Genomic DNA, 8,346 nt, shown 5'->3' on the forward strand with positions numbered 1-8,346 from the left:
ATTAGTTTTTTGTTAACTGTTTGTATGGGAGCAGAGTGCTCCTATTGGGCGCATAACGCGGTGCTGGACGCAAAAACGCGCACTCCCATACAGTTTGGGCCGGCCCAATTTCTTGCCTTTTTTCTTTCGTTTCTTTTCTTTTTATGTTTTATTCCTTCGCTCTCTCTTTTTGTTCTTTTAATAAAATTTAAAAAATGCTCAATAATTCGAATAAATGTTAGCAGATACAAAAAACATTCCTGAATTTGAAAAAATTCCCAATTTCGAAAAATGTTCCAGAATTTTAAAAAATGCTCACAGACTTGAAAAAGGTTCTGAATAGCAAAAAATATTCAGAATCTTAAACAATGTTCACCAATAGGAAAATTGTTCCTGGCTTTCAGAAAATATTCATGAATTAAAAAAAATTCCTATATTTAAATTTTTTCCAAAATTCAGAGAAGATGTTCACAAATTTATTTTTCATGAATTCAAAAAAATTCAACGAATTTAAAAAATAAAAAGTAAAAATGTTTCAAAAAACTTAAAGAAAATCGTGAATGTTCATAGCACATGTGGCCACAAAGGCTAGAAAACTCAGATCCATACTTCAAACAAACATTGATAACTAAGAAAGTCAAATCCATGATGAATAGTGTTAAAAGACAACAAATGTAAAAATGACACTATTCACATTTGAATTTCTCTTTTTTGCTTCTCCATCCGTATTTCGATTTGGAGGTTTTAGGGGTTTTAGACACATGTCTAGAGAGCACTCATGATATTCCACAGAATTTTTTTGATAACTTTATTTTAATTGGTTTTTTAGTTAATTTTTTTGTAATTGGTTGTATCAGAGCAGAGTACACCTATTTGACGCATAAGGCGGTGATGGGCGCCCAAAGCAGGGCACGGGGCACCTATTTTTTTGTTCCATTTTTCTCTTTCGTTTCTTTTTCTTTTTTGTTTTATTCTTTCGCACCTTTTCTGTTTTTTTGTTTTATTCTTTCTGCCTTTCAATTTTTATTATTTTAATGAAATTCAAAAAATGCTCATGAATTTGAAAAAATGTACGGAAATAGAAAAAATGTTCACAAATTTTGTTTATGATTTGTAGAAAAAATGAATTTATAAAATATTACTGGATTCCAAAAAAAACTTCTGATTACAGAAAACATTCGTGAATTTTAAAAATGTTCTTAAATGTTAAAAAATGATCTGAATTTTAAAAATGTTCACGGAATAGAAAAGGTTCTGCCTTTTGAAAAATACTCATAAATTCAAAAAAAAACGGGAATTTAAAAATGTTCCAAAATTTAAAAATAGATTCAAAAAGTAAAAATGCGTGAATTAAAAAATGTTGATGAATTTTAAAAATAAATATAGAAAGGAAAACAGAAGCAATTCACAAAATCAGTGACAGAAAAACACAGCCGATCCGTCAAACGGTTTGGTCTATACAGCGTCGTTGTACCCAGCGGTGCACGCTTTCTCGTTACCCCCCGCGATATGCGGATTCCCGATGGGAGCATGTGGGCTGGTTTTTTTGAGAATTCTCGTAATCTTTATTGATCAAGAGCATGTGGGCTGGTGTCACTAGATATTTTTCCCAACGTCGACACCTGGGCCCCGGGCCACTTACTCACACGCTGCACAGGATCCACTTTTACTTAGCCCAGTGAGTTGATTTCGAACCGCGCCAATTCCTCCTGAACTTTTTTTCTTTGTGACAAATTCTTCCCGAATTAACTTGACTTGCTCTTTCTCTGCCCCGGTGCACTGCTTGCGAGTATCATGTTCATGTTGCTTGTTTGGCCCGAGGGCTGTCTCTTGAGATGCTACCTGAAAACTTGGATGATGCTTGCTAGTTCTAGTTTTACTTGTTGTGCTATGCTATGCGGCGTTTGTCCTCCCTTGGCGTTGGCGATGCAAATGGTACTAGTGCTAGTAGTGCATGCATGAGGCTAAGCAAATGGCGATCAACTACTTTCAAGTCACTCCAACCCTTTCCATGCCATTATTGATACCACCAACAAATTGACGCGTCAGCGCGGGTCTTGTCCGGATTCATCAACCAGCCAAGCTATACTCATGGACCAGTGAAAAGGATTAGCAATGTAAAACACGATAGCTGCAGCTAATCTTCAGACCCTGCAGCTTTCCCCTCCACTGCTCCGCTCCGGAAGCGGACAGAGCTGCAGTGAAAAGTCTTGGAGCGGGCAAAACGACGCTCCGCAGATCCGCGGATTTTAAGGAGCCGGCGCATTGCCGAACGGGGCTAAAATGTTGGTAAAATGTAAACAACAAGCCCTTGGCTAAAAGGACTCTACCCGAAGCTTAAAGAGTGACAGATTCGTCTGTGATTGTGTTTTTCCTCTTCCAAGAAAATAACAAACATTTTACGTACTACTTATCAGGTTTGGCATCGATCTTCCGTGGAAGTACAGTTGACCACAGAAAGAGAGAATCTTCCGTGCTGCCTGCCCTGTGGCAAGCGTGTAGACGCGGCAACGGATGCCATAACGTCTCTTCTTGAAGCCTTTGCCAAATTAACGTGAGCTTGCTCCCAACTAAGCAGATATCACCTTTTCCAAAAACAAAAAAAATCCTTTTCGAAAAACTAAGCAGATATCAAGGTGACTTTCTATATGGTTGATTATTTGAGAAGGCAAAAGGGAAATAATATACTAGCGTTTGAAAATCAAGCAATTATATGATTAATCGTGGAATATATAATCATGGCAAACGCAAACACTAGCGGTGGAGCGGCCGTCTGCTGTACGTAGATGTGCATGCAGTATTCATTGATTGCATTCGCCTGTCCTCGACCGGTGCAGCCATAGCCACACACATACGCACTCACAAACAAATTTGCGGCAATTTGCTGAAAACATCTGCAAAAGGTTGTGTTGGAAAAGCTGCTTGGGCCTTGGTGCAGTAGGTACGACCGAATTAATTCTCTAGTTTCCTCTGGTTCATGCGAGAAGCAAAGGAATAATAATAAGAAGTTGTTGTTACAGTACTTCGCCATGGATGAATCGGAACGAGGCAGGTTGGCAGGGAGGGTTTCTGTTTCCGACGATGGCATTTAAGCAGCAGGATTAGGAAGCATGCATCCGCCTATTTGCTGCTGGAAGTGACCACTTGGCCAAAGTAATCAAGGAATAGGTCGATGGCGACTTCTAACAGCCCGCTGAGACACCAGTTAATGCATGCATGCATGCACGGAGAAGCCAGTCATAACGCAGATCCTACCTTGGCAGAATCGTAACGCTGCGCACCCCATGAATGCACGGACGAACGGCACGCGGCTCCTGTGAATGAAAATGAATCATGGCTTCTTTTTTTATGAAGCGCGGGTGAACTGCGTTTGCATTATGAGAAGAAGCAGCGACAGAGCGCTAGTCTGTACAAAAGCAACCAAAACGGCTGCGCAAAGAGAAAAGAAAACAAAAACCGGGCACGGCCTGGCCTACTCTCGCGGCATCAGGTGTCGTCCCCCCGCCTGAACCCAGGTTACTAGTTCATCCGTAATCCACTCGAGCACCATCCCTATCGGCCGGTCGACTTCCTTGAAGATGCGGCCGTTCCTCTCTAGCCAAATCGACCAGACGGTGAGAAGTGCGATCGATCGAGCTCGCCTAGGGCTAGAGGATCCGGAGCTAAGGTCTTCAAGCCAATCCTCCGTTGCCCGGAAAGGCCTCCAGGAACTTGGAAGAAAAGAGGCGATGCCGAAACGGCCAGCCGCCATCTCCCACAGTTGCATCGACCACGGACACTCCCTGAACAGGTGATCCGCCGTTCCCAGGCTACGCCAGCAAAGTGGACAGAAGTAGGAGTTTGGCCACGCCCTGGCCATGAGTCGGTCTGCCGTGAGCAGCCGTTTGATGGACAGGAGCCATGAGAAGAGCTTGATCTTTGACGGCGCCCAGGCACGCCACACCGATTTCATGATAGGCGACGAGGTCGACCCCATAAACTACAGCCGATATGCCGACGACGCCGAGTAGATGCCTGAGGCCTCGAGCTTCCAGGTGAACACATCATCACCAGTTTCAGAGAAGTCCATCTCGCTGATCCGTCCCCAGAGCGAAACGAAAGAAGGAAGCAGCTCGGTCGTGATTCTACCGGACAGGTCAGCCACCCATCGGTTCCCCGTCAGCGCCTGGCGCACTGAGCGTTTTTTTCGCCTGGAGAGGCGAAAGATCTCAGGCGCGACGACGCAGGGTGCCTAGCCCTGTAGCCAACTGTCCATCCAGAAGGAGGCCGTCCTGCCGTCCCCAAGTCTTACTGACGTGGAGGCCGCAAACAGCAGCCGCTCACTGTGACTGCATGGCACCGGTAGCCCAATCCATGGCTTGGAGTGAGCCGTCTTCTCCCACCAGAGCCACCTTAGCCGCAACACCGCCCCGAAGCGAACCAGGTCGATGATGCCGAGCCCGCCAAGATCTCTAGGTCGGCAGATTCTGCTCCAGGCGACCTTACAATGGCCGCCGTGACAACTCTCTTGGCCACGCCAGAGCCAGGCCCGTCTGATTTTATCAATCTGGCGACGTATCCAGGCCGGCATATGGTGCACCGATAGCCAATAGACGGTGAGGGCAGAGAGGACCGAGTTGAGTAGAACAAGCCTGCCGGCCATGGTGAAAAACTTGACCTTCCAGGCCGCCAACCGGGCGAGAATTTTGTCGAGCAACGGCTGCAGGTCGGTCTTCCGAACCTTGCGCAATGATAGCGGAAGGCCCAGGAAGCGGCACGGCAGGGAAGCGCGCGCGGCGCCCAGGGGTAGGATGACGTTGTCGACGTCAAACAGCTCCGGCCGGATCGGGATGGCCACGCTCTTGCCGAAATTGACCCGCAGTCCCGTGGCCTGCCCAAACACTTGAAGGATTTGCTTGATGGCGCATAGCTCTTGCCGCACGGGGTTGATGAAGATAGCGACATCGTCGGCATAGAGAGACGCGCGGTAGCTCGGGATTTTGCCCTTCAGCTTGGATAGCAGCCGCTGTAAAGGCTCCATGGCGAGGATGAACAGGAAGGGCGAGAGCGGATCCCCCTGCCTGAGTCCTCTGTGGTGCCGGATCGGTCGCCCAGCAACACCGTTGATGATCACCCTGGATGAACTGGTGGCAAGGAGCATGGCAATCCAGTTACACCACCTTGCGCCAAAACCGCGCGCCCGCAACATATCCAGCAAGTACGGCCAGGAAACTGTGTCGAATGCTTTTGCAATGTCCAGCTTGAGTAGGATTGCCGCCCGTCGCGTCCTGTGGAAGTGCCGTGCCAGCCCTTGCACGAATAAGAAGTTGTCTTGAATGCACCGACCTTTGATGAAAGCGCTCTGCGCCGGAGAGACCAACGAGTCTATGTGCTTGGCGAGCCGCATTGCAAGCACTTTTGTGAAAAGCTTTGCCACGCTGTGCAGCAGACTGATAGGCCTGTAATCTGCCATCGACGTGGCCCCATCGCGCTTGGGTAGCAGCACCACATGCGCCCCGTTTAGAAGGTCTAGGCCAGCCCGATTGAGACTATGAAGCTGCTGGAAGGCGAGCACCAGGTGATCGAGGATGATCTCCGCAGCCGCTTTGAAGAAAGCGCCGGAGAAGCCATCCGGGCCTGGCGCCCTATCCGCCGGGAGATCCGCAATGGCCGCCGCGATCTCATCGCGCGTGAACTCGGCTTCCAGCGTAGCGAGATCGGCCCTAGGGAGCCCAAGCGCATCCCAGTTAAACCCCGATGTCGCTGAGCCTGGATCACCAATGAGGTGGTCAAAAAAGTCGCTGGCGATCTGCTCCTTGTGGCTCTGCTCCGTGGCCAAGACGCTGCCCAACGCAAGGGAGGCTATGAAGTTCTTCCTCCTGCGGGCATTTGCCTTGATATGGAAATACTTCGTGTTAGCGTCGCCCGCACGCACGTCCTTCACTCTGGCGCGTTGCCGGGCTTTGATGCGCTCGATGACCGCAAGGCCAAGTATGCGCGACTTGAGCTCCTTGCAAAGCCCCAACTCCTCAGGTTCAAGCTGCCGCACCTCCTGGGCCTGGTCAAGGAGCAGCACCGTGTCCTGGGCCATCAAGAGTTGCAACTTGGTGTTCCCGATATGATGCTTTTGCCAGAGTCTGAGCGCTTTGGTTGTTCTCTTGAGCTTGGTGTCGAGCCTGGCGACAGCGCCGCCAAACACCCCGGGCGCGTTCCATGCAGCGGCGACTACCTCCTTGAACCCAAAGATGTGCGGGCAGAACGCCTCGAAACGAAAGCGGGCCTTGCGCGGCACGGAATGCTCGCAGGTCAGCAGAAGCGGGCAATGGTCAGACATGGCTGTGGCAAGAGCCTGTAGCCTCGCCGCGCTGAACTGCAGGTCCCAATCCGTCGAGCAAAACGCGCGGTCCAGCCGAACGAGCGTGGGCGCGGTTTGCTCGTTTGACCAGGTGAAACGGCGACCCCCCAGTTTGATCTCCTTAAGGTCGCTATTATTCAGTGCAGATCGGAAACTGGCCATAAGACGCAGGTTTAAGTTGGAATTGCTCTTGTCCCTAGCCTGGTAGATGAGGTTGAAATCGCCCATAAGTAGCCAGGGGCCGGAGACAAGGCCACGGATGCGAGCTAGGTCCTGGAGAAACAAAGGCTTGGCGGCGTCGTCCGAAGGCCCGTAGACCGAGGTGAGCGTCCAGGCTGGCCCTCCGGTCGACCGTACAACCGACGCAGTGATGGCGAAATCCGACATGTCCACCAGCCCCATCTGGAAGAAGGAGGTGTCCCATGCCAGCAGCACGCCGCCTCGAGTTCCCAGAGCAGGCAACACTAGCGAGCCGTCCAAACGGGGGCCTGCGATCTCCGAGAGCATGGCAGCCGGGATCGACGCTCGTTTCGTTTCCTGAACACAGAGGATGTTGCACTTAGTTTGCTCCACAAGTGATCGCACGCCCCAGCGACAGGCACGGCTACACAGACCTCTCGCATTCCAGCACAGCAGGGAGAAGCTACTCATGGGTAACACAAATTGGGGCCCTTTTCAATAGCATGCTCGAACAGGGAGCAGTGAGGCGGACGAACAACAGATAAGGCCGGTGAGACGACACGGGCGCCCGGCGAGGTCGCAACAAACTAACAGCTAGCCTACGGCGCGGTCCTAGGACGGCGCGGTGGCCACAACAGAGCACGGACAAGAAACTGACTAACATGGCAAACAATACGGGGCCCCATGGAGCACTAGAGAGCTCACACGGCGTCGCCGGCGAGCTCAAGCAGGTCCTCCTCGGGCAGGCTGATGGTTGCAGTAGCATGCACTCCCACTGCCTTGGCCAACGCCGGTGCCATCTTGCCCAGGGGCACCTTGAAGCGGTTGATGTAGCTCTGGCGCACGGAAGCTGAGAACTGGGTCGGATCATCGATGAAGCCGACTTGCTTGGCGAGTCGGGCTTGGGCCTTCTGCTGCTGCGTCAGCCCAGCCGCCCTAGCAGAGACACGTGGGCTGGTCCTGCGAGGGACGGCCGGGGTCTTGATCATCCTGGTGTGTTGCCCCCGATCTTGCACCTCTGCGTTGGAGGCCAGGCAAGGCGGCGCACCCATGATGGACGGTGGAAGCATACGGAACACCTTGGCGAGGAAAGTTGTCACTCGTCCACTTCCAGGCCTTGGAGCTGCGCCGCGAGCTGGTCAGCAGACATCAGCCGCTCGTCACGGTGGTCCACCGGGCCCATAGGCCAGGTCAGCTCCTGCACTGGTGAGGCCGGGGTGGGCTCCTCCGGGGCGGGCACCAAGTAACCCAGCGACGGCCAGGGCTTGGCCTGCAAGTCACGGGCTAGCGCTGCAGAGCCCGCATCGCCCTCGACCGGCCCAGGCCCCAGGACGATCTCCGCAAGATCAGCCCATGCAGGAGCGGCAGCCAGCAGGGCGAGGCGCGGCTGCACCCAGGGCGCCTCGGTCTCCTCAGTCTGCGCCCCCTGCGCCTGCAGCCCGTGCTGCCAGGCCGACAGGGCGCCAAGCTCGAAAAGCTGCGGGTCTGTGCGCGTGAGCTCCTCCCAAAAGAGCCCCACCTCCTCATGGAAAGGCACCATGTCAGGCTCGACGAAAACGCCCGCGGGGACCCCCTCCAGCACCCGGGCGGGCACCAGCCCAGGGGCGACAGGGAGGCCCTGGAGCACCTGGACGCGGCCAGCATGGGGCGGGGCGCCGCTTGGGGGCAGGCAGCCGCGCGGAGAGCCAGGCAGGCCGCCAGCCGCCAAGGGGGAAGCCTCCAAACTGGCAGCCGAGCCCCTGTCCCACGAGCGCGAGCGGTCCCGGCGCTCGGCGTCAGGCACCGGGCTCAGGCTGCGAGCGCGCCTCTGGGGCTCATCACCCGATGCAGCAGCTCGCCGGCGACCTGGGCGG

This window comes from Triticum aestivum, chromosome 3D (assembly GCF_018294505.1).
Source record: "Triticum aestivum cultivar Chinese Spring chromosome 3D, IWGSC CS RefSeq v2.1, whole genome shotgun sequence".
NCBI classification, from domain to species: domain Eukaryota; kingdom Viridiplantae; phylum Streptophyta; class Magnoliopsida; order Poales; family Poaceae; genus Triticum; species Triticum aestivum.